Source organism: Balaenoptera physalus (assembly GCF_965194825.1).
Source record: "Balaenoptera physalus genome assembly, chromosome: 6".
Taxonomy (NCBI): Eukaryota; Metazoa; Chordata; class Mammalia; order Artiodactyla; family Balaenopteridae; genus Balaenoptera; species Balaenoptera physalus.
The window spans coordinates 100,071,593-100,098,478 of record NC_138885.1 but is presented as its reverse complement, the minus strand read 5'-3'; the positions used below and the strand labels follow the sequence as shown (position 1 = coordinate 100,098,478).

General features: G+C 35.7%; 1 protein-coding gene across 45 annotated transcripts in view; it reads right to left on the bottom strand.

The window, feature by feature from the left end:
• The window catches only part of MAP2 (microtubule associated protein 2), a 278,235-nt gene that overhangs the window by 186,535 nt on the left and 64,814 nt on the right, over positions 1-26,886 (bottom strand). The window lies entirely within an intron of this gene.

Genomic DNA, 26,886 nt, shown 5'->3' with positions numbered 1-26,886 from the left:
AGAGAAAGAGAAGAGAGGCAGAGTGATGTGTTTGAGGGGGAAGACCAAAGACCAGTGGACATCAGTGAATGTGTGAAGATAGCTACTAGATTTATTCTTTCAACAAATATTGATTGAGCATGTACTCTGTGCCCCAAAACTGAGCTGGGGGCTAGGGACTCATCAGTGTCCTATCAAAACAGAAAATGCCCCTGCTTTCTTGAACATGGTGGCTAGGAGAAATAAACTATAAATAGTTACACAAATAAATATAAAACACATAAGATATATCTGCAATATATAACAGCTATGGAGAAGAAGAACAGGGCAGGGTAAGTTGAATTTAAGTGTTCATTTTTCACACAGGTGATGTGGTGATGTGGGAAGGATGCCCACCAGATATCAGACGTAAGAGCTGCCACAAGAAACTGAGACAATTCCAACTGGTAACTTTATTAATTACTTATCCTCCAGATGCCAAGATTAATATAAAGAACTCCATATAGTGAGGGTGTAGACTTCATGAGAGCCCTCCAGCTTAGAGGTCTAGTATATTCATATATTCACAGATCTCGTTTAAGTCGGTCTGGGAGAGAAGAGAAAGTATGTACTGGTTTTGTGGTGGTCAGCTTTACAGATTCAGAACTATATCCCATCCACAGATGTGCTGTGGAGGATCAGGCTTAGAAAAGAGGTTTGCATATTTCATATTTCAGGTCTCAAATGAAATTTTTCCAACACACAATGATCATGATCAGAAAACAGTAATTCTGTTTGACTTAGTTTTAATTCTAATTATAGCAACAGTTCCTTCTTTCACTTTCAGGATGGCAAAAAATAGTCAGGACTTAGGTCAGCCAATACTTCTGAAAGGATCTAGCACAGATGGTTCAATGAAGAGAAAAATTATATGAACTCTAAGGTAACTTCTTGGTTATTTTTCATCCTATAGTACAAAGGCAGAAGGACAGAGGATTCCCTCCCAGGCAGAGTCCTAGCCTTTTTAAATTTATAAATGCTTACGTCATGGAATGCAAATGCTCATGTGTCTTATCCAAATAAGTCTAGTATGCTCTAAACATACCAAAAAAAGGGGGAAAAAAAGGAAAGAAAAAAAAAAAAACCAAAAACAAAGACTGAAAAAACTCTCAAACACTTACTGCAGTACCTCTTTCCATGTACTCCTTTGTGGACACTCGTTTGCATATTTGAATTGCGTTTCCCTCCACTTTGAGAATTCTCCTACACTCAGACAGTGAAATACGCTGTTTGAATATTATTATTATTTAAGCTCTTAGTTTTCTGCGTTCTTATGAGGTCACTTCCTAGACTCCTTTCTAGTTTCCTCTTTTAAACCACAGCTACATCAAGCTGACTGCTACTCTCAAAAGCATAGGACTTATGAAAAAAGTGGTTGGACAGTTCCAATCCACTGATGGTTTAAAATACTTTCTAAATTATCAGATCTTTTTTAAAAGCCCATGGTATGTTTAATTATGCAGACATATCTCCTCTGCGTTGCTTTTTAAGCTTTGAAAATATCAAAATCATGACAAGACATGAGAAGAATTCTATTTTGACAAAATGAAAAACACAAAAATTCTTCTACTCAGAAAAGAAGGAATGTAACGGAGAAAATAAACGCAAAAATAGAATTGGCTGAAAACCAGCAACCACAAGAAAAGAAGTACTGCAGGAAATGGAACTAATCAGTTATTATAGTGAAGATTTTTTTCCCAGACTTTCTTGGGGTAAAAAAAAAATTTAAATTAATGTAGAAACTAGGAGTTTGGACAAAGCTACATATGTAATCAAAGAATTCCATGTGAATATTTATTTTTTGAAAGGACAATAGAATTTTTATTGAGGGAACTTCCAAATTTAATCTCCTTGAGATTCTTGTGATATCTTAGTGAAACTTTAATTAGAAGCGTTGGAGCTTTTGAGGAGTAAGGTCTGTATAATTATGCCATGATATCCTTTCTAAAGATATAACTGTTTATGTCCCTAATTCAAGTCTCTTCAAGGGTCAGTCCATTCAGGAAGAGACTTGCTTTGGCTGAATCCCCCCTCAGCTCAGCAATAATCATTGCCTATAGATTAGGCTTCCTTGAATTAACAGTCATTCCCACACTGGCAAATTTTGTAATATGAAAGCTGCTTCTTCCAGTTATCCTCTCATCATAGCTTACCCATATCATTTGGTTATTTTGGTATAAAATATACCAATCGTTTTTTAACTGTGTTATGCCTAAGCAATGCCATTTCTAAATATGGATATGGAAAATTGATCTCTGTATATGTTAAAATAGATTTAGAGATAATTGTCATTTACTTGTTAGGGGTTTTTGGAAAACCAGTATCATCAAACTTGCCAAATAGTCTGTGATTCTAAGTTTTTTTTTTAAAAAATTATTAGCTAATTTACTTAACAATGGCATTTACAAAAGTGTGACAGCCTCTGGGCATATCTGCAGAGACGGCAGATTCAGGACTGTAAAGGATGGAAAATAATGTATACATAATCTCCAATATCATAATTGAACTTAGTGTGTGGTGTCAAGAAAAAATGGTGCCCAGAAACTCAGACCTTGTCCTGATATCTTGGGCTGTTACAATCAACATATTTAAAAACTATATACGTTAGAAACCATGTGACTTATCTCCACTTGATTTATACACAAGAAAACACAGGTCTCAAGAGTTGAAATTCATTATTCAAGGTCACACAGCTACTTACTGGCAAGAATTGGACCCAGGTCTCCGTATGTCAAGGGACATTAATGGTCACTAATAATCATGGGGTAAGAGAGCTCCAGTCAGTTACAGAATAACACAACAGGTAATGAGTTGAAAAAAAATTAATATGGACCTTTTTTCACACCCTTGTTTTAACTCACAGAAGCTTATTCATATATAAATTAGTGAAGGTTTGAGACATTTTAGTCACCATTTCACAATATTCAGGCAAAACACATTAAGGACTGAAAAGAGTTTGGCTGATGAAGAGGACTCTGAGTCAAAGTATTTTGTGGAATATTTTTTTTAACTCATTCTCTTTGTATTTCATAAATATAAGAATGAAAGTTGATGAATGTGCACTTTCTGCAAGACACTCTGCTAAAGAGCATTATATATATTACATCATTTATTTCCTTTGATTACTATTAAATCAATTTTTAACCTCAATTTTTTGAGACTATTAACATAGCAATTGTCATATAGCCAGTAAGTGCTGGAACCAGCATTTGAACCCATATGGTTCCACAGTCTTTATTTGTATCCAACAAATTAAATTGCTTAACTCTTAAAAGTTATCCCCTGACCCTGCCTACCTCCTTATTATTTTCTAATAAAATGTGTTTCTTTTAAACAATTAGACTAAAGAAGCTGCTTCTGCCCAAGGAAAAATTTATATTCCTAAAATAAGACAGAAACAAACATTAAAATTGATTCTAAATAGGAATAAATAAGATAACCAGGATGTTCAATTGAAAATCTTTATGTATCGAGCATCTAAGATGCCTTCTCTGGGTTTCCATGCCAACCTTTCTAGAATGCTAAAACAAGCTGTGCAACAACATTTACTCACACTGCATTATGTAGGCTTTTGATACATTAAAAATTATTTTTAATAAGCCCAATTAAATTTTGAATATTTAGCACATGGGAGAAGTAGCATTGGCACAAGTCATTGGTGAGGCAAGCAATGTAGCTTTTGTTTTTCTAAATGAGAGGAGCCTTAAAAAACAGATTTGAAGGAGATTTTTTATTTCCGTTAACTTTCTTTTTATGTATATCCATAGTTAGTCATAGCTTTTCAAAATAGAGTTTTATAAAAGTTATGCTTAAAATATAAACAGCTCTAAGTGTTTAACACTGAATCTGTAGAAGACAAATCTGGAAATCTAGGGCACTTCCATCCTCGATTCTGACCACCTGATAAAAGAAAAATAAATAAATAAATAACCACATGGAGCTGAATAGGTCTCTGACCCTCTCAACAGTTTGAAGAGATTTCTTTTTATTTACCAAGCTCATTAAGGACAAATATATTGTGGCTTGACTGACTGTTAAGTATGATAGGGGCCTCTAATGGAGAAGAAGGGACTACTGCAGGTCAAGAGAGGAGAGAAGGGGGACCTGGCAGGTAGGTTCAGCCTTCAACATGCAGAAGGCCCAGACTGATGGCAGTACAGACAGGGTGGTTAGAAAGGGGATGCTCAGATAGGACATTCTATCCAAAAACAGCAGATTACACTTTATTCTCAAGTGCACATGGAACATTCCCCAAGACAGATCACATCTTGGGTCACAAATCAAGCCTCAGTAAATTTAAGAAAATTGAAATCATATCAAGTATCTTTTCCAACAACAACAGTATGAGATTAGAAATCAATTACAGGAAAAAAACTGTAAAAAACACAAACACATGGAGGTTAAACAATATGCTACTAAATAACCAACAGATCACTGAAGAAATCAAAGAAGTAATAAAAAATACCTAGAGACAAATGACAACGAAAACACGATGACCCAAAACCTATGAGATGCAGCAAAAGCAGTTATAAGAGGGAAGTTTATAGCAATACAATCCTACCTCAAGAAACAAGAAAAATCTCAAATAAACAATTGAACCTTACACCTAAAGGAACTAGAAAAAGAACAAACAAAACCCAAAGTTAGCAGAAGGAAAGAAATCATAAAGATCAGAGCAGAAATAAATGAAATACAAACAAAGAAAACAATAGCAAAGATCAATAAAACTAAAAGCTGGTTCTTTGAGAAGATAAACAAAATTGATAAACCTTTAGCCAGACTCATCAAGAAAAAGAGGGAGAGGACTCAAATCAATAAAACTAGAAATGAAAAAGGAGAAGTTACAATGGACACCTCAGAAATACAAAGCATCATAAGAAACTACTGCAAGCAACTATATCCCAATAAAATGGACAACCTGGAAGAAATGGACGAATTCCTAGAAAGGCATAACCTTCCAAGACTGAACCAAGAAGAAATAGAAAATACAAACAGACCAATTACAAGTAATGAAATTGAAACTGTGATTAAAAATCTTCCAACAAACAAAAGTCCAGGACCAGATGGCTTCACAGGTAAATTCTATCAAGCATTTACAGAAGAGCTAACACCTATCCTTCTCAAACTCTTCCAAAAAATTGCAGAGGAAAGAACACTCCCAAACTCATTCTATGAGGCCACCATCACCCTGACACCAAAACCAGACAAGGATATTACAAAAAAAGAAAATTACACAGACCAATATCACTGATGAATATAGATGCAAAAATCCTCAACAAACTACTAGCAAACAGAATCCAACAACACATTAAAAGGATCATACACCATTATCAAGTGGGATTTATCTCAGGTATGCAAGGATTTTTCAATGTATGCTAGTCAATCAATGTGATACACCATATTGACAAACTGAAGAAAAAAAAACATGATCTTCTCAATAGATGAAGAAAAAGCTTTTGACAAACTTCAACACCGATTTATGACAAAAACTCTTGAGAAAGTGGGCATAGAGGGAACCTACCTCAACATAATAAAGGCCATATACAGCAAACCCACAGCAAACATCATTCTCAATGGTGAAAAACTGAAGGCATTTCCTCTAAGATCAGGAACAAGACAAGGATGTCCACTCATACCACTATTATTCAACATAATTTTGAAAGTCGTAGCCATGGTAATCAGAGAAGAAAAATAAATAAAAGGAATACAAATTGGAAAAGAAGAAGTAAAACTGTCACTGCTTGCAGATGACATGATACTATACATAGAAAATCCTAAAGATGTCACCAGAAAACTATTAGTGCTAATTAATGAAGTTGGTAAAGTTGCAGGATACAGAGTTAATGCACAGAAATCTCTTGCATTCCTATACACTAACAACAAAAGATCAGAAAGAGAAATTAAGGAAACACTCCCATTCACCATTGCAACAAAAAGGTTTACCTCCTTAAACCTACCTAAGAAGGTAAAAAACCTGTACTCAGAAAACTAAAAGACACTGATGAAAGAAATCAAAGATGACACATACAGATGGAGAGATATACCATGTTATTGGATTGGAAGAATCAGCAATTGAAAATGACTATACTACCCAAAGCAATCCACAGATTCAATGCAACCCCTATCAAATTACCAATGGCAGTTTTCACAGAACTAGAACAAAAAAATCTTAAAATTTGTATGGAGACACAAAAGACCCTGAATAGCCAACACAATCTTGAGGAAAAAAAAAAAAAACGGAGCTGGAGGAATCAGACCCCCTGACTTCAGACTATACTACAAAGCTACAGTAATCAAGACAGTATGGTACTGGCACAAAAACAGAAATATAGATCAATGGTACAGGATAGAAAGCCCAGAGATAAACCCACTCACCTATGGTCAACTAATCTATGACAAAGGAGGCAACGATATAAAATGGGGAAAAGACAGTCTCTTCAATAAGGGGTGCTTGGAAAACTGGACAACTACATGTAAAAGAATGAAATTGGAACACTCCCTAACACCGTACATAAAAGTAAACTCAAAATGGATTAAAGACCTAAATGTAAGACCAGACACTATAAAACTCTTAGAGGAAAACATAGGCAGAAAACTCTGTGACATAAATCACAGCAAGATCTTTTTTGACCCACCTCCTAGAGTAATGGAAATAAAAACAAAAATAAGCAAATGGGACCTAATGAAACTTCAAAGCTTTTGCACAGCAAAAGAGAACATAAGATGAAAAGACAACCCTCAGAATGGGAGAAAATATTTGCAAATGAATCAATGGACAAAGGATTAATGTCCAAAATATATACACTGCTTATGCAGCTCAATATCAAAAAAACAAACAACCAAATCCAAAAATGGGCAGAAGATCTAAATAGACATTTCTCCAAAGAAGACATACAGATGGTCAAGAGGCACATGAAAAGCTGCTCAACATCACTAATTATTAGAGAAATACAAATCAAAACTACAATGAGCTATTACCTCACACCAGTCAGAATGGCCATCATCAGAAAATCTACAAACAATAAATGCTGGAGAGGGTGTGGAGATAAGGGAACCCTCTTGCACTGGTGGTGGGAATGTAAATTGATACGGCCACTATGGAGAACAGTATGGAGGTTCCTTAAAAAACTAAAAATAGAACTACCATACGACCCAGCAATCCCACTACTGGGCATATACCCAGAGAAAACCATAATTCAAAAGGACACATGCACCCAATGTTCATTGCAGCACTATTTACAATAGCCGGGTCATGGAAGCAACCTACATTTCCATCGACAGACGAATGGATAAAGAAGATGTGGTACATATATACAATGGAATATTACTCAGCCATAAAAAGGAATGAAATTGGATCATTTGTAGAGATGTGGATGGACCTAGAGACTGTCATAGAGAGTGAAGTAAGTCAGAAAGAGAAAAACAAATATCGTATATTAACACATATATGTGGAATCTAGAAAAATGGTACAGATGGACCGGTTTGCAAGCCAGAAATAGAGACATAAATGTAGAGAACAAATGTATGGACACCAAGGGGAGAAGGGGAGGAAGGGATGAATTGGGAGACTGGGATTGACATATATACACTAATATGTATAAAATAGATAACAATTGAGAACCCGCTGTATAGCACAGGGAACTCTAATTCACTTTGCTGTACAGTAGAAAATAACACAACATTGTAAAACAACTATAGCCCAATAAAAAATAAATAATAAAAAATAAATAAAATTTAAAAAAGAAAGACAGAGGATGCTCAGGAGAGCAGTAGAGAGGGGCACACAAAGCACTGGGAAGAATAACAATCCAGCAATAGCAATGAGAATGACAGTGAAAGTAATCAACACTTAACAACTACAAAAATTGTATTGGGCAGGGTGTAAGTTTCCAGAAAGATAGAAATGACAAGGCATATATGGTCTCTGCCTCAAAGAACTTAGAATCTAATGAAAAAGAAAAATAAACGTTGATTAAGGAATGAGAATAAAGTGAAATGCCATGACATATCAGATTTGGAGTGTTATCGGAGTGCAGAGCCAAGACATATAGCCCAGTGGAGCGAAGGCTGCCCTGAGAAACTGATGACTAAGCATGCATCTCAACAGGAAAAATGGAGAATAAAGGGGAGGAGGTGACAAGAGATGAGGCTGAGAATTACTTACAGGTGCTAACTAATTTAAGGTGAATACAAATATAAGAATTTAATTTGTGCCTTACCAGGCTATGCAGAAGCACTTAATATGTCATATCTAAAGACCAGATTTAGGCAACCATAGATAAACAGGAAAAGACAACTGTAAATTCGTTAGAGTCATGACTACTCTTATTTCATCACCCATAATTGTGGACTGCACTGAGCTGACGTCTCATTGATCTACTGGCCTGTGTTTCCTGTCCATAAGTTGTAATATGTTTGAATGGAATACTTTTATTTCTGAGAAGGTAGCATCAACTATTACTTTCTCCAAATGAGGAAGATTTAAAATCTGACCAAAGGTAAATAGACAAAAATTTCCACGTAAGAACTTTTTAAAAGACCCTAATTAATGACTCCTCGGATGACAATTTCGTGGATTGAAGTCACAGGCCATACCCCTCTCCATGGGAGAGACCTACAGCTGCAAGCCTCTTATACATATTAATAATTTTGAAAATTATTTTATGTATTGATTTGAACCCTGAATCAGTGACTCCAAATCATAAAATACTTTTGATAGTCATAGCAGTTTCAAGTTATTTTGAAAAGTATTTGTCACGAACATTTCCTGAAATATCATATAGAATGGGGACAATATTTTCTTCAATCTGAGATTTAAGATTCATCAACCGACTTCGGTTACATGATTTAGTATCATTTATAGTTATCTGTAACACTTCTTGCAGCTCACTATTCTTCCTCTGCTTTTAGAGTTCAAAATACTGTCTTAAGGAAATGTCCATCATTTTTGCCCTGGCCATATTTATAATGCTGTGACGTCTGCCTTGATTCAGATGTGCATGGCCATGCCTTTCTGCTCTGATTAGTTCTTGATGTCTAAGTTTCTCTCTTTTCCTAATACATTCTGTCATATCACAGATGAGATCCAGTTGGTGAAACAAAAGGGGCCCCACCCTTTGTACCAGAGCACTGGTAGAAATGATGCTGCAGTGAGCTGTCTGGTTTTATACTCAGTGTGAGGAGTAGCTCGCCACCGTTTTGCTGCTTCTCTAAAGGTGAGCAGACAAACTCTCCTCGTTTGAATTATGTTTATGAAGACAACATTTTTTTTTTTTAACATCTTTACTGGAGTATAATTGCTTTACAATGGTGTGTTAGTTTCTGCTTTATAACAAAGTGAATCAGTTATACATATACATATGTTCCCATATCTCTTCCCTCTTGCCTCTCCCTCCCTCCCACCCTCCCTATCCCACCCCTATAGGTGGTCACAGAGCACCGAGCTGATCTCCCTGTGCTATGTGGCTGCTTCCCACTAGCTATCTATTTTACATTTGGTAGTGTATATATGTCCATGCCACTCTCTCACTTTGTCACATCTTACCCTTCCCCCTCCCCGTTAGAGTCTGTCATACAGAGTGAAGTAAGTCAGAAAGAGAAAAACAAATACAATATGCTAACACATATATATGGAATCTAAGGAAAAAAAAAAGGTCATGAAGAACCTAGTGGCAAGACGGGAATAAAGACACAGACCTACTAGAGAATGGACTTGAAGACAACATTTTCTGAACTCCAACTCTAAACATATGGTCTGTCAAAAGATTTTTCTGTGTGATTTATGATTTTATTTATATGAAGTCTCATAAAGCTGAACAACTGAACTACATCATCAAATATTTAATCTATCATTTATTGAAAATAATAATATCAGGGGGGTGCTGGTACTTATGAAAACAATAATTATTGAATTTAGCATGTGAAGCTTCTCCTTAAAAATATGCTATAGAATGGAATATGTGAAGCTTAAACTATTGATCTCAAAATCCCAATTTCTTGGCTTAAAGGGTCAGATGGATCATAAATGTGCTTCTAATGTAATCTTTACAAAAGGCACAGAGTCCCAGTTGACAGAGTTCTAATATGGCAAACTCTCTTTCCTGTTTTTTTCCTGAGAAGTCAGAAGGGAGAGATATCCATCCTTACAGCTGAAGCAGCTTTTTTTAATTTTTATTTTTTAAAAGAAGATTAAAGAGTTTACAAGAAGCAAGGAGGAAGCATAAAGACAGACAGATGAAGGTGGGAGGAAAAGGTTATGATCCAATCAAACATCCTTTATTCCTGAAGAATAAATTGTGTCGTTTCCTAGTAATGATAAAAAAGGAAGGGGGGGAACTTGACAGGTGCTGCCACAAAAATGCTTTTAAAAGCCATCGGTTGCTGCATTTTAAAATTCTTAATAGATGAGGACAAACCATTTAGCAAACTGCACATTATATTTAGGGGCATCACATAAACGTGCTGTACAGCACATGGATGCACTTCGAAGGCTGTTCGAGTTACCGCCTCAAAAAGAAAGGGCAAGACTGTGCCTGCCATGTTCCCTTCTAGCACACTTCCTGGCACACTGTGGTGTTCACAACAGCATTTCTTTAATGAATAAATAATTTACTAAGTGTCCATTTACACAGGCTAGAAATAAGGTTAGTCTGACCCAATACTAAAATAGGAAATTATAAAAAGCTCTAAACTTGACTTTGGAGGCAGATTGGCATAATGAGTGATTTTCAAAAGAAGGTGCCATGCGTTATCTTTCATCGCACTGACATTAATCAACATAATTGCAACCAGACAGTATTGACAAGAGACTGTCACATATCCCAATGTGCAGTCAGCATGAGCAGTTTTGTTCAAAGGTTTCTGTGTGATATGGGCCAGGTTCAAAATAAACCCAATGACACTCAATGAAATTTAAAACTGTGAGTCTGAAAAGTGTAATAGGGAGCAAGGTAAACAATACTGCTAAAAACTAGCCTATGAAATTATAATTCATCGAGAAGTAAATGGCCTTATGAAAGGGAAAATATTTTGCCTTGTTAAAGAATGACTCTCAGAAGGCCTTAGGTTGTCTGAAGAATTTTCCCTTAAATACACACCCTTATAATTAGAAGTTAGGTCTTCTTGCACTTTCTTAATCCCCAAATTAAGAAATCAAAGCAAAATAAAATAATATGAAATAATACTTCTGCTGGAAAAATTGAGCCCTGGCGACATTCTTTTCTCTTTGCACAGAGAAATAAAATTTGTGTAGGTGAAGGCTGCTGCTTCATTATTAGTCATTATTAGAGTTTTCTCCATGTCCTTCCTTAGAATAATAATTATATTCACACACACAAAAATATGCATTTTAAACTGTTTCTACTAAATTTAAACAGAAATTGAAAGAAAAAAGTAACCCATATGGAAAAAGTATGCTCTTATTAGAGCATATGGGTTTTAGCTCTGTATAAGTATACATATTAAGAAACGAATCATTGAATGTCTTACAGGGAAGCCTGGACTTAGTAATCTCCTGATCTATTTATCATCAGCAGATGCTTACTCTGGTTGCAAGCTGAATGATTGATTATTCCCAGAAAGCTCATAATTGCTGTAATTAGGGTCACATGACCTCCAGCTTGCCTTGCTTAGAAAAAAAAGCAGATGGCCAAATATTAACATTTGAATGAGCACCAAAGATCCTTTAGTTAAGGAGAGTTTAAGTTAAATGCACCAGAAAGCTGTGAATGTCTGATCTCAAACACACTTAGAGGAGTAGTTTAAATTCTTTTTATATTGTCCATTCTGCTCTCTGCAGAGGCCCGCCTTCCCTTACAAAGGCCAAATCTGAGCAGTCCTACTCCTCTAGTCTACCCAGCAACCAGGCTACTATAGAGTGAGGAAGGAGTGATGACTCTACTTAAAATCTTTCCATTTTAAATTCTACTTTTTCTTTGTTTTAGAGTATATTAGCAGAATATTTGAAAAACTGAAATCATTCATTGACTTTTCTTAGTAAATAATGATATTACTCATTGTAAGGGCAAATACAAATTAAAAATAAGGGGCTTAGTTCTCCCCGTTGAAAATTAGGGTAGAGACTTTCCCCTTTCTTTTTTCTTTTAGAATTTCTTGCACCTTCCTTTTCAAATACATGTAAATCTTTATAATAGCTAATTAAGTCTCCAGCCATCCTCACATTCAGAAATGTTTTTTTCAAAGACCTGGGAGCCACCTTTTTGAAATGCAAACATTGAAGGGGAATAGCTCCTCTATCTCCCAATTCTTGCTGGAGAGTATTAGAGCCTAATTTAGGTTGGCTTCTTGCTCCAAGTTGTAAAACTACTTCCTGTTGGAAAGGTACCAGAAGTCTCTCCCTCCACTAAAGAAAGCCAATTAGCTAACACAGATGGTCACCCCAGTTGCCAAGTAAATTCGGTCCTCTTACTTGAGAACTAGTTATTGTTTCCCTTGAAAGCATGCATGTAATGGGTTGTATCTGCTTGGCTATTTAGAAGGGTGAAATTTCTTTTGGTCTTTGCAATCTCTTAGTGGATTGCCTCTGATGCCCATCACATTCTAATTTAGCACTTATTCATTAACAGAAGTGTTTTCTTTCTCTACTAACTTTGTGGAAAGGATTTTTGGGTTGGGAGAAGTTTTTGTTTTTAATTATACTTCCCCAACAATTTGAATTCCAATTAACCCTTCTCCCTGGAGTGGAGGCCTTTTAGAAAATTTAACAGATAATTCAGATGGTGAAATTCCAAATTTCCCATGTGAAATTTATTAAAGAGATATTTAATTTTACTATTTCATTTACCTTTAATTATGAACAAGCTTGGTAATATTAATACCAAAATAAAACAAATCCAGATAGCATGAATGTCAGTTAGAACATTTGGCTCCCATGTGTCAAGATATTGATGTTTATTTTTTCTTCTAAAAAAACCTAACATATAACATAATTTTATTAATGGAAGCTCTTAGAACAGACCTTCAGATTAATATTTCTCTATGTAACTATTCTTTGTGCACAAAAGGAGCAGGAGAAGTCTCATGACGGATTGGATTCCTGCTCATAGTTTAAAAAAATAGATACACATAAAAGTTCAACAAATATTTGCTGAAAGAGAAAAAATGGAAGGTTGAGACAGAAGGGGAGATGGAAGAGGCAAAATCCAGGTCCAAAGTAAACTTGTCCTGCATTCTCTGTTCCAGGTCTCCTAACTTCCCAGTCCTTTCTCTGTGCCTAGGCTTCTGTAGACCCCTTTTAAGAAATGCCCTTCTTTTTCTAGTTCTCACATTCTATGTCTATTTAAATTTTATTCACTTTTAAACCCAGCTGAAATTCCTTTTTTTTTTAATGTGGTCCTTGTAAATCACGATGAATTATACCTTTTCTGGATCTCTCTAGAAAGTTATATCTGTACTTAGTATTTGATTGTATTGTCATGTATTAGTTGCTATTTATATGCATTCATTTTCCCTTCCCTTAACTTGACTACAAGTTACTGGAGACCAAAGGAACCATTTTTAATACTTCTAAAGCATCCATAGAACCTAGGACTCAAATGAACCACAAGTGTATTCTCAAAACTTGATTTAGTAATAACTGCTCTGTTTCATTAGAACTGTATCTTCTTGTGTAGGCTTACTTTATATATGCAGAGATTTTACTATGAAAGTACTGGTAGTAACCCATGATTTAGAAATACCATCATTTATGAATTTCCATGGAAGTACGAAACTGAAAGAAGCAATCTGATTCCCCAAAGTCTAGATCAGAAAAAAAAAAAAGGTTATCATCTGGGCTGTTTTATTTTTTATTTTTTCTTTCCTTTTAAAAATTTGTTTGGCTATCAGGCATTTATCTGTGACTACGATTTTTTTATACAAACTCTTCTCTTCCTTGGGCACACTTCTTCCTTTCCCCACTCCTCATCATCCTCCCACCCTGAAGTGGTAGACTTCCACATGGGGCACCTTCCACATGGAGCTAATGACTTCTACATCCAAGAAAGCAGTACACTGTTTGACTAGTTGAGTGGGACACCATTTACGATAGTGTCAAAATGGTGAAATAAAGAGCTAAGTATCAAGAACAGTATCAGTGTGGTCTTTATGAGATAAATAATGAACTGGTAAAAATATCTTTGATCAAACCATGACACAGAAGATACGATGTTTAATCCAAAGAGAAACCATTTACCTGAGAAAACTTTCTGAAAGCAAAACCAAATCAAATCACGTTTCAAACACTTTTACTGTCTCCCACTGGCATTTTGCCATATGTTGCGGTGACAAAACATATTCCATTTCTGAAAGTTTCCTATGTTGCCTTGTTGAATGATGAAGTAATTGACTTTTGCATCTTCTTTATATTTATGTAAAGGTAAAGAGCTTCTATATTTTCTAAACTCAAAGTTAAAACAACTTTTGCCACTTGGTCCCGTTCTTCTTCTGCAACTGAGCACCTGAGTAGTAACCAAGAAAGTTTATGAAAACTGCCCAGATATGGGAAAATCAGAAAATTAACAAATATTTATTCAGCCCCTATAATATAAAAGAAAAACAGCAATTCCAGGTATGGTAGAGGAGAAGAATCATGTTTGATAGAGAGGAATAACAACTATTTAGGTAACTCCTTGGTGGTGGTGGGGTTTCCATTTATACTTGATACATGATTATTCAAGTACCATAAGATATTTTAGAGTAACTTAAGTAATTATTAAGTAACATGGATTTTCTATGTTGTGCAATACTTGTATGAAATAGAAGGAAAGCTGATTACATTCCACTGAAACACCTATATAATATCCTAGCCTGAATATATAAGTATAATTTCTCAAATTAATTTCACCTAGCCTACACGGCTGCTTGTACGTGCCTCAAACATACTACTAACAGGAAAAGATTTACATCTTCATTTCCAAATAGTTAAAAGAGGTAGAAAACCCCAAAAGGTAATTATTATTATTATGTGATATTAATGCCAGATGGCCTATTAGATCTCTGAGTCCCTAAAAGAAATGGAAAGTCAAAGTGAAATTTGCAAGTGTTTGGATCGATAAAGTTGCCTATCAAATCAAACATCCTACTCACTGACCTACTTTTTCCATATTTCCAAACTTACCTAAAATTCTTAAACAATGAAAAAAACTTGGAAATAAAAATCACAATTAGAGAACGGAATTCTTGTAATTTTACTTTGCCTAATGGTTTCAGAAATGAAGCCCTCCTTTCCTCCATGGACACATATATGTTTTCTACCGCTTTTGTCTAGTTTAGTCTCATTTATGGGGCTGATATTCTTTAAGACAGTCTTAAGACCCCTTAAAGATGCCAGCATAGGTGTTTTTTAAAAGTGGACTAACTCATTCTTGTACCTTCATCTTGTACCTAGAGAGCTACTTCTGGCAAGGCACTACTATGTGATAACAGATTTAGGGACAAGACTGAAAAAGTATTTCCACTCTATAAGCAAAACATCTTCAGTCAAACGATATCAAGTTCACTCTCATTTATCATTCTGAAGATTAATATCTTATAAATGAAGCCACTATTGAATGGCATATACACATATACTATAAGCAAGTAATTACATTTGGGTAAATATGTATTTTTCTACTTATTTTTATCCTCCAAAAGACTGTTCTGTATTTTAAGAACTATTACATTTCACAGAGGAATAGTTTATTATAAAAATTGTGTCTGATTTAGTGACTAGGTATCTCTATTCATAAAATGAAGATGATAATATTTAAAGTTCCAAATATGTATTTATATTCTAAAAATTAGCTAATAGACTTCCTCTATATTTGAACTCTAAACTTTATTTGACAGACATACAACTTTTACTGGAAGATAGAAAGGAGAGAGAGGGAGGAGAAGAGAAAGAACAAGAGAGAGACATGGGTAGATACACAAATATAGATGTATGTGTATAATGCATTTTTTTTTTATTCGGCTCTTCCCTAAATAGATTTAAAATAGGGGAAAGAAAAGTAAACAAAGACTCTAAAGTAACATAAGTTGACGGTCATAAGACACTGAATAATATGGAGTGAAACCAAATCCACTTTGGTTTATTAGCACAAAATGGTTTTTTAACTAACATTTTTATATTGCTAAATAACTAGAAGGAATGATTTCAGAAAAGGCAGATAATTTTAGCTGCTTTAACAGGAATGGCCCATCAAGTATGCTCCAAAGTGAAGCCCTTGTATTGTTCACTGGCAAAACTGTCCAACATCAGCATGCATATCTATGTATCTATCTAATGTATGCGTATTATACACTGTATTACTTTTTCTACCATGCAACTGATGATTTTCTATCCTTGGATGAATAACTGATGAAACTTAGTAAGTCTCATGTAGATTTATAGAAGCTGAGGAACAAGAAAGCAGATCCCATTTTAATAATATAAAGTTCTTACTTTGCAATATGTAGGCCATAAAAGCAATAAAGGATTTCAAAATGAACAGACTCCTTCCTACACAAGAAGAAAATGCACTTCTTATGTTTTTAAATTCTCTAAACTGCCTTAATAAGATATAGGCCCAAATTAAAGTCATGGTATTCTTTAATGATAAAAATGATATAAAAAGATCAGCTGTGCTATTCTTTGGAATGGTATTCTTTCTTTCAGATGAATTCAGGAAAAGAATAAAAATTAGCTGGTCAGTGAATTAAATCCATAGGATTGATTTCATAAGCATGGGGTTTGTATGAAAATATATCCAAGAGGTTGTCTCTTGTAGCCATTTGACACTACAAACATTTAGTTAAGACAAAAAGAATCAGCTAGAATATTTTTTTCTCATGTGGGAAAAACATATCTGTTACTTGTTATTTAAGATGTTTCCAATGGGTTGTATTTTCCTATTTGTCCTCTGGGGCATCAACAAGCCTATTTCCTCAGTATGTTAAGACTGTCAAAATAAAGGAGCAATTCTGGAAACATACATTCCTGGGGTATTTCACTGGGTCATATGAGGAGATTGAGAGGTGATAACAAGTTTGCCTCTCACCCTCACTCCAACTGCCTCCCCACCAATCCCATTCCATATCATGTCATGAGGCTTATTTCTTGATTGGCATGTTTGTAATGGGAAAGGATTACTTTTTATAAAAAGGAGAAAGTAAGTATGTATGATGCTTCAGATTTCAGAAAGCTGCACAAAAGAAAACAAATTCTCCAAAGACTAACTGGCCTTTCCAGTTTGAAGTGTGATTCTAGCAGCTTTGCATCTCTCCTTAAAGTGGTAAAGAAATAATTAGGTAGTCTACAAATCTTTCCAGAATCTCAGTCACTTTATCACGTCAATCCAATAATTAGAATTCTGAATATGTTTTCATCCATAAGTATATCATCATTATATTATGCTCAATGTAGGAATAAAGTAGAATGACAAAGCAATCACCCTTCTCATACCTTTACTTTTTTAAATTTCCCAAATTAAACCAAGTAATTATTACTATCTCAAATGTCTTTTGGGTGATCTGGTTCCTACTTCTTTTTTTTTTTTTTTTTTTAATTTTATTTATTTATTTATTTATTTATGGCTGTGTTGGGTCTTCGTTTCTGTGCGAGGGCTTTCTCTAGTTGTGGCAAGTGGGGGCCACTCTTCATCGCGGTGCGCGGGCCTCTCACTATCGCGGCCTCTCTTGTTGCAGAGCACAGGCTCCAGACGCGCAGGCTCAGCAATTGTGGCTCACGGGGCCAGTTGCTCCGCGACATGTGGGATCTTCCCAGACCAGGGCTCGAACCCGTGTCCCCTGCATTGGCAGGCAGATTCTCAACCACTGTGCCACCAGGGAAGCCCTGGTCCCTACTTCTTTGCTCAACTTTTTTCTATCACCAAGGGAAAGAATACAGTGATTAAAAATTATTATAACATATATACACATATGTGTATATATATATATATATATATATATATATATATATATACACACACATATATATTTAGCTATATATTTAGTTTACAAATATATAATAAAATTGTCCATTGTTGCTTCTACTCTTTACAATTCATTCAATAAGCATTTTCGGGGTGTCCACTCCTATGAGGCCCTACCAGGGCAGGAAGCAGAAGAGTGAAGACCCCAGTTGCTGAGTTGCTAGCGAAGATAAGACATATCTGGAAATAATCATAACATATAACATAAAGAAGCATGAATGAATGCTATGAGAGATGTGTGAAGCAACATGAAGCAAGTTAGAGGGGAAATAGAACTTCTTCTTGAGGCGGTAACTGAAGGTTGACTATGTAGCTGATCAAAGACTTGTTTATCTTGACTCTGGAAAGCAACCCACTGCAGCTTACTAGTAAGATTTAAGGGTATCCTCAAAGTGTTAGCATTTTATACACTGGTTTTTTTTTTTTCTAAGTGAAAATCTGCTTAATTGTGCAATACGCTGCTTAGTTTGCTAAGAGTATCTTTAATAAAAGATATAATACCACTCAGCAGAGCACAGAGAAATTACTTCCTGATCAGTTTAAAACAAAATATTTATATTCCAGCTTTTTCATTTATGTATTTTATTTTATGACAATAATTTAAAGATCTTCATTGGTTTTATTCCCTGTCTTGGGAGAAACACCAGAATGTATTACTCATGTAAAAACTATGAAAAGAAAAGGCCTTTGACAGAGAAATTAAAAATGAATTGAAATCTTCCCTATTTAAGATCCATAAATATGCATTATCTCATTTAATCCTTAAATGAAGTATAAGTTATTTTTATTCCCATTTTACAGATAAAATAATAAAGTCAGACAATGTGACTACAAGCAGCTGAATTCAAGGCAGAGGGATAAACTAGAATAAGGAGAGAAATCCAGGTCCAGGTAGAAATAATGAGATATTGAAAATAGTCTGAATGCCCAACAGTGGGTAAATGGTGAAAAGAATTATGGAATAGGGTGAAATATTACACAGTTGTTAAAATCACATTTTCAAGAAACCAGGAGTCACAGGATACAAAGTGGAAGTTCACTTTTGTGAAAACAAAGCAAGACAAAAACTGGAGGGAAGTATGCCAAAATACTGGTAGCAGTATTAATAATAAAAAAGAAAAATATCAGAAAAATCAATACATGTTTTTTAAAAGGTAAAAATTGTGGTATAAAGTGTTTTTAAGAATCAATATCAAGCTTGACTTTCTAGTTTCTGGACTTCACTCTGATTTCCTTTTGCAATAACTTGAGGAAATTTAAATTGTTTTCCAATCTGAATTCAGTAATACTATATTTCAAAGAATCTAAGATAGAATCCATTGTAGGGCACACTTTGCCACCAAGAAAGAAAAGAAAATTGCCAATTTAACTATGGCATTTTTTGATTTTACATAGCTTAATGTAAAAAAATGTATATCTTAGAGTTGATGAAATATTGCAAGGACATTTAAAAAATTTTTATTGAGGTACAACTGACATACACCATTATATTAGTTTCAGGTGTACAACATGATTCAATATTTGTATATATTGTGAAATGATCACCACAGTAAGTCTAGTTAATATTCATCACCATTTATAGCTACACAATCTTTTTTTTGTGATGAGAACTTTTAAGATCTAGTCTCTCAGCAACTTTCAAATGTGCAACATAGTATTATTAACAGTAGTCTCCATGCTGTACATTACATCCCACAATTTATTTTATAACTGGAAGACTGTAAATTTTGCCTCCCTTCACCCATTTCACATTTATATGATATCTTCTTTATCCATTCATCCATTGATGGACATTTAGGTTGTTTCCATATCTTGGCTCTTGTAAATAATGCTGCAGTGTACATGGGGGTGCATATATCTTTTCAAATTAGTGTTTTCACATTCTTCAGAAAAATATTCAGAAGTGGAATTGCTGGATCATATGGTAGCTCTATTTTTAAATTTTTGAGGAACCTCCCTACTGTTTTCTGTAGTGGCTGGGCCAATTTACACTCCCACCAACAGTGCACAAGGATTCCCTTTTCTCCACATCCTCTCCAACAGTTATTTCTTGTCTCTTTGATAGTAACCATTTTAACAGGTATGAGGTGACATCTCATTGCGGTTTTGATTTGCATTTCCCTGATGATTAATGATGTTGAGCATCTTTTCATGTACCTGTTGGCCGTCTGTACGTCTTCTTTGGAAAAATATCTATCGTATCTTCTTCCCATTTATTAATTGGATTGTTTGTTTTTTGCTCTTGAGTTATATATGTTTTATATATATTGTGGATATTAGCCCCTTATAAGATATATGATTTGCAAGTGTTTTCTCCCATCCAGGAGGTTGCCTTCTCATTTTGTTGATGGTTTCCTTTACTGTGCAGAAGTGCAAGCACATTTCTGATATCCCATTTTATATATCTCTATCTATAACTTGCTTTTATCTAGCAACACTAGTTATTTTGCTCAGGTAATATTATAGAAAAAGAAGCTTTTCTATGAGGGAAACCCCTTTTTTTCCTGAAGCAAAATAACCTGGCTCTAGTTGAGAAAAGAATAGCAATTCTATTATATATCATATTTTGTGTTGAGAATCTCGCTATTTCTGGTGAATTAATGTATCTTGAAAAAGTCTTGTTATATCTAGCTGCTTTTCCAAAATGTAATTTAGATAACTGATTACCAAATTTAATTTAAATATCTTATCATTCTCAGCTGGAAAGAGAAATAATACAAATTGTACTGAACCATACATATCCAAGTGAAAAGACTTGGTAATATGAGACGTTTAAACATGCTTCCATTTCTATGCACACTTTATATATTTTAATAGATATATATTTATTTTGGAGTAAGTCATCCTGACTTTTCACAATCAGACCAAACACACCTAAATTATGTTCACACTCTCACAAAAGAAACACTCCATATGGAAGATGAGTAGAGGATTACATTAAGAAAAGTTTTTGTGTATTACTCTTAGTTATTTACGCTTCTATTTAGCAAAATCTTTTATTTCTTTTCTTTTTACATGTTTCTTTTTAGCTTTTTTTTTCTGAAAAGTAGCCAAAATGAAATGAAATTTCAAGTTGTCATGTTGACCATACCAACCATAAAACAAAAATCCAAAAGGAAGAGGACAAAATACAATTTACTTTTTTTTTTTTAATTTTATTTATTTATTTTTGGCTGTGTTGGGTCTTTGCTGCTGCACACGGGATTTCTCTATTTGCGGCGAGTGGGGGCTACTCTTCGGTGCAGTGTGTGGGCTTCTCACTGCAGAGCACGGGCTCTAGGTGCGCAGGCTTCAGTAGTTGTGGCACGCGGGCTCAGTAGTTGTGGCTTGCAGGCTCTAGAGCGCAGGCTCAGTAGCTGCGGCACACGGGCTTAGTTGCTCCGCGGCATGTGGGATCTTCCCAGACCAGGGATCAAACCGGTGTCCCCTGCATTGGCAGGTGGATTCTTAACCACTGCGCCACCAGGGAAGCCCCAATTTACTTTTTTTTTTTTTTAATTTATTTATTAATTTATTTATTTTTGGCTGTGTTGGTTCTTTGTTTCTGTGTGAGGGCTTTCTCCAGTTGTGGCGAGCAGGGGCCACTCTTCATCGCGGTGCGTGGGCCTCTCACTGTCGCGGCCTCTCGTTGCGGAGCACAGGCTCCAGACACACAGGCTCAGCAGTTGTGGCACACGGGCTTAGCTGCTCCACGGCATGTGGGATCTTCCCAGACCAGGGCTTGAACCCGTGTCCCCTGCATCAGCAGGCAGACTCTCAACCACTGCGCCACCAGGGAAGCCCCCCCAATTTACTTTTAATTAAAATTTAAAAATAACAATTCAAACTTAACCCTTTGCATTGAAAATATTCCTGATTCAAAGATTTTTACTTTGCCAAAAATCTCATTCCACTTGTAATTTTTGATTGGCAGATGGGTAGAAGCTGGCAGAGAAAGAAGAGCAGGAAAAAGTCCAAAATAGTCTTACAAGAAATTCCATGTTTAAATGTGTGCAAGTTTACATAGACTATACTGAGTGAATATAAAAGGGAGTCAGCCTAAGTGTCTTCAATAAATTCAACTCTAAACTATATGAACACATAACGAAACAATGAAAGATACAGAGACTTTTAGCTATGACTATTATAGACATGTTCCTTTTATTACTTATTAAGTTGCCAATTATCAGTAGTCATGATTCCAGTATATCCTATTTGCGTCAATCCATCCAGATTTCAAGGATAAGAAAGCACAGTTTGTACATGAAAAGGAGAAATAATAGTAGTCGTGTGTGTGTGTGTGTGTGTGTGTGTGTGATATATTGGGGGTGGAAGAGTGAGGTCAGAATTGAGGCCAGAAAAGGTACATATTTACTGTGTGCCTGCTATGTGTTAGACACTGCAATCTGAAGGGTAAATATGGGCTTTTGAAGGCTAAATGCCTGATTAATGTACACATAAAGGAAAAGCCTATGTTTTTCTTTATGTTAATTATTAATCAAAAGCCTATACAAAAAGTTTAGCAGAACCTGGCATTTTGCTCTTTTATAAGCAACAAAAGTCCTTATTTTATTCAGGGTTTAGTTTTTTTTTTTTTTAAACTTACTTTTTTTTTTTAATTAATTTATTTATTTATTTATTTTTGTCTGTGTTGGGTCTTTGTCTCTGTGCGAGGGCTTTCTCTAGTTGTGGCGAGCGGGGGCCACTCTTCATCGCGGTGCGAGGGCCTCTTCACTATCGCGGCCTCTCTTGTTGCGGAGCACAGGCTCCAGACGCGCAGGATCAGCAATTGTGGCTCACGGGCCTAGTTACTCCGCGGCATATGGGATCTTCCCAGACCAGGGCTCGAACCCGTGTCCCCTGCATTGGCAGGCAGATTCTCAACCACTGCGCCACCAGGGAAGCCCAGGGTTTAGTTTTTTTATTTTGTTTTAAAATATAAATACATGTTCTAGAGAAGAAAAGAGAAGGGATAAATGAAAGTCTAAGCCAACTGATGTGAGTGCCCTCTAAGGCTGTGTTATTACTCTAAACTCAGTTAAGCTGTTTTTGAGCCTCCCTTAAAACCAATTAACAAGGAAATAGAACAAAAGGAATGGCACCTTAAAACTCTGCTAATTAACTGAAATTTGCAATTGATGAGCAATTTTTCAACCCCCATTCTTAGGAAATGTGGCTACCCAGTTGTGGGTTTCAAAAGTATTTTTTTGCATATTCAGAAAGCTGACCATTCTTTAAAAGGCTAGTCAGCTTTACAAAGAAATCATTCTTTTGATATGTTTATTAAATGAATGAATTATATCTTTTTACTTCATCAAAATTTAGCAAGTAAGACAGGTAAGATAAATGAAACTCGATAATCCAAGAAATACTAACTACGAAAACAAACACTGTTCAGGAAAACATGTCTGTAAGTGCCCCAAGTCTGAAATGTATCCAGTTCTCAACAAGTTTCAGCTTTCTACCACAACCTGCAAAAGTACTCTGACCCAACTGTCCAAAGGCCCATGATGCCTCTATTTTATTTCACAGTTTATTCAAAATCAATATATAAACACACCACCAAACTTAATTCCAGCCAGCAGTCACAAGACACCTGGGATCAGATCAATAAAATGTGAAAGATAAACAGAAAACATCCCATAAATTAAATCAATGGAATGATTTAGTCTTTTATTTTACTAAAGAGGAAGATGATGTTAAGTTACTTGGATCCCTGCACATAAAATTTACTGGCTGACCATATATCCAATCCATTTACAACAAGGGGGTTATGTAGTTATAGAACTTTAAACTTAAAATTATCTTCTGGATTTCATTTAAAAGCATATATTAGATGTCCAAATTAGATACTATTTTTATTTTCAGCAGTTTCTATTTATTTAAAGTAGGACAATTCTTATATTCCAAAACATCAACCCAAAGTATTTTTTAACAAATTCTGTACTGAATATACTACCATTTAACTTAAAAGATGTTTAATTAAAAATAATAAAACTGAGGGATTTCCCTGGTGGCACAGTGGTTAAGAATCCACCTGCCAATGCAGGGGACATGGGTTCCATGCTGGTCCAGGAAGATCCCACACGCCACAGAGCAACTAGGCCCGTGCGCCACAACTACTGAGCCTGCGCTCTAGAGCCCACGAGCCACAACTACTGAGCCCACGCACTGCAACTACTGAAGTCCGCACACCTAGAGCCCATGCTCAGCAACAAAAGAAGCCACCGCAATGAGAAGCCCATGCACCATAAGGAAGAGTAGCCCCCGCTTGCTGCAAATAGAGAAAGCCTGCGAGTAGCAACGAAGACCCAAGGTAGCCAAAAAAAAAAAAAAAAAAGAAATGGTCCACTTAAAAAAAAAATCTTTAAAAAAGAAGTAATAGGGGCTTCCCTGGTGGTGCAGTGGTTGGGAGTCCGACTGCTAGTGCAGGGGACACGGGTTCGAGCCCTGGTCTGGGAGGATCCCACGTGCTGTGGAGCAACTGGGCCCGTGCGCCACAGCTGCTGAGCCTGTGCTCTGGAGCCTGAGAGCCACAACTACTGAAGCCCACGTGCCTGGAACTCATGCTCCACAAGAAGAGAAGCCACCGCAATGAAAATAAAAAAAAATAAAAAAAATTTAAAAAAAAGAAGTAATAATAAAACGGATGTATTTGGATCCTTAATCTGATTTAACATCCACAGACGGTCTGCAGATTCAAAGTGCACATCAACAATCTGTTTAAAGGCAACAAAAGTCAAGTGTGACAATTCCAATGGCAACCTAGCAATCTTCCCATCATTTTCTTACATCTAAGTCTTAACCACCAAATCATGCTGAGAAGCGCATTGTCAAGTGGAAGTAACAAGAAAGTAAACCAAGGACAAAAGCAAACCCCAAACTTCTGTGCCAAAAGTCAGCCTGTCTTTTGGACAGTTAGTAAAGAAAATAACTTTAAAATGACAGAGTGAGACGCTTGGCTTGCTGCAGGGAGCATCCATGGCTAAATCTCCAATTAAAAAAAATCAAGTTAGGTTCTAGAAGTGTGTTTGTGACTAACTGGTTGGAAATTGGAATATGTTCCACATGATATTGTTAGAAATGGTTCATTATTAGACTCCTAGGTTACGTCCAAAAGCTAATTAACCTAAAAATCATAATTATTTAATGAAAAGAACCATCTAAAATAATATTAATATATTTTGAGATAATATGTTAATTAGCTTGATTGTAAGAATCATTCCACTATGCATCTGTATATCAAATTATGTTGTACACCTTAAATATACACAATTTTATTAAAAAGTAATATAAAGGGAATACTAGTAAAAATACGATTGAAAATGAAAGTCTTGATTTTTAGTCTTAAGAGCAGGTGCTTAAGACAAGTGAATTTTATCACACAAGAATGAAATTGTATCCATACAACTTGGATAAAATTGTGGAAATTAAAAAATAAGGCTTGGGCTTCCCTGGTGGTGCAGTGGTTGAGAATCTGCCTGCCAATGCAGGGGACACGGGTTCGAGCCCTGGTCTGGGAAGATCCCACATGCTGCGGAGCAGCTGGGCCCGTGAGCCACAGTTACTGAGCCTGCGCATCTGGAGCCTGTGCTCCGCAACAAGAGAGGCCGCGACAGTGAGAGGCCCACGCACCGCAATGAAGAGTGGCCCCCACTTGCCACAACTAGAGAAAGCCCTCACACAGAAATGAAGACCCAACACAGCCATAAATAAATAAATTAAAAAAAAAAAGAAGAATGCAGGATCTAGCTATTAAAAAAAAAAAAAAAATAAGGCTTTGTAGGCATTTTGAGGGACTTCAAGACTAATGGTGTTGATATGCCTACTTCCACTTCAAATATCTGACTTTATTTTACTTTGATACAAATATTATTTTAGTATAAAACCATCACTTCCCAAACCATGTGCTATCGTACCCCAGGATGCCACAGTAAATTCACTGAAGGATGAAATATTTTCAATATGTGAAAAAATACAGCAACATCCATCAGGCACCACACAAACTACTAGCCTGGAGTAATTCACAGTTTCAATATTGGATTATACTACATTCCTTTCAATGATACCACAGCTTTGCAAAGTTTGGGTTTTGATGGTGTTTGTGATATAATAGCAAATACTAACACTGCATGAAAACCAATGTGGAGTAAGAAATGAGCATGACAATACCCGATCTGGCTCTTAGGTTTGAGGGCTGGGCAGTAGTCAACAGGCACACATATCCCATTAGTAAATAATTGTGAGTTTCTAAGTATAAAATAAAAAGATTCTTTTCAATTTATGTGTAATTTTTTTTTTCAAAAGATGACTAAGTTAAGACCTAAATACTTCCTATGTAATTAAATAAAACTGTGAGGTACTACTTTTAGCCTAGGGGTGCCATGAAAAAAATTACTGAGAAACTCAGAATGCCATAAACTGAAAAAGTCTGGGACATTCTCTATTAAGCATAGTTGTTTTGTTTCAGTTTTGCTCCACAAATTTAAAGAAAAGAGAAAGTAGGAGAGATTATTAAAAAAAAAAAAAAAAAAAAAAAGACTGGTAAAGAGAGAGAGATGTAAAAGGAGAGGAAGAAAAATATTTTCCTAAAATCAGAGAAAAAAATACTAGGAGAGTGGGAAGGACAGTGGTTCAACACACTGGGCATGTGGACTGTGTATGCACGTACATGTATGTGTGCATGTTCATGTGTGCTACTGGGTGTGCAAGAGGTGGCTAAAATAGTACACGTGAACATTAGGGGATGAAAGACAAAGGACAAGGAGTGGGTATGCCGTATATGCATACATGCTAACCTTGTTGATCATCAGTCATCATTCCCTAAGAAAAAGTTCCCTAGTTGCCCGGAGACAAGGGAAAACCACATAGAACCACATGTTAATTTGTGTGCAGTTTTAAGTCAATTTACTGTTTGATCACAATCTCTTCTTGCTAAGA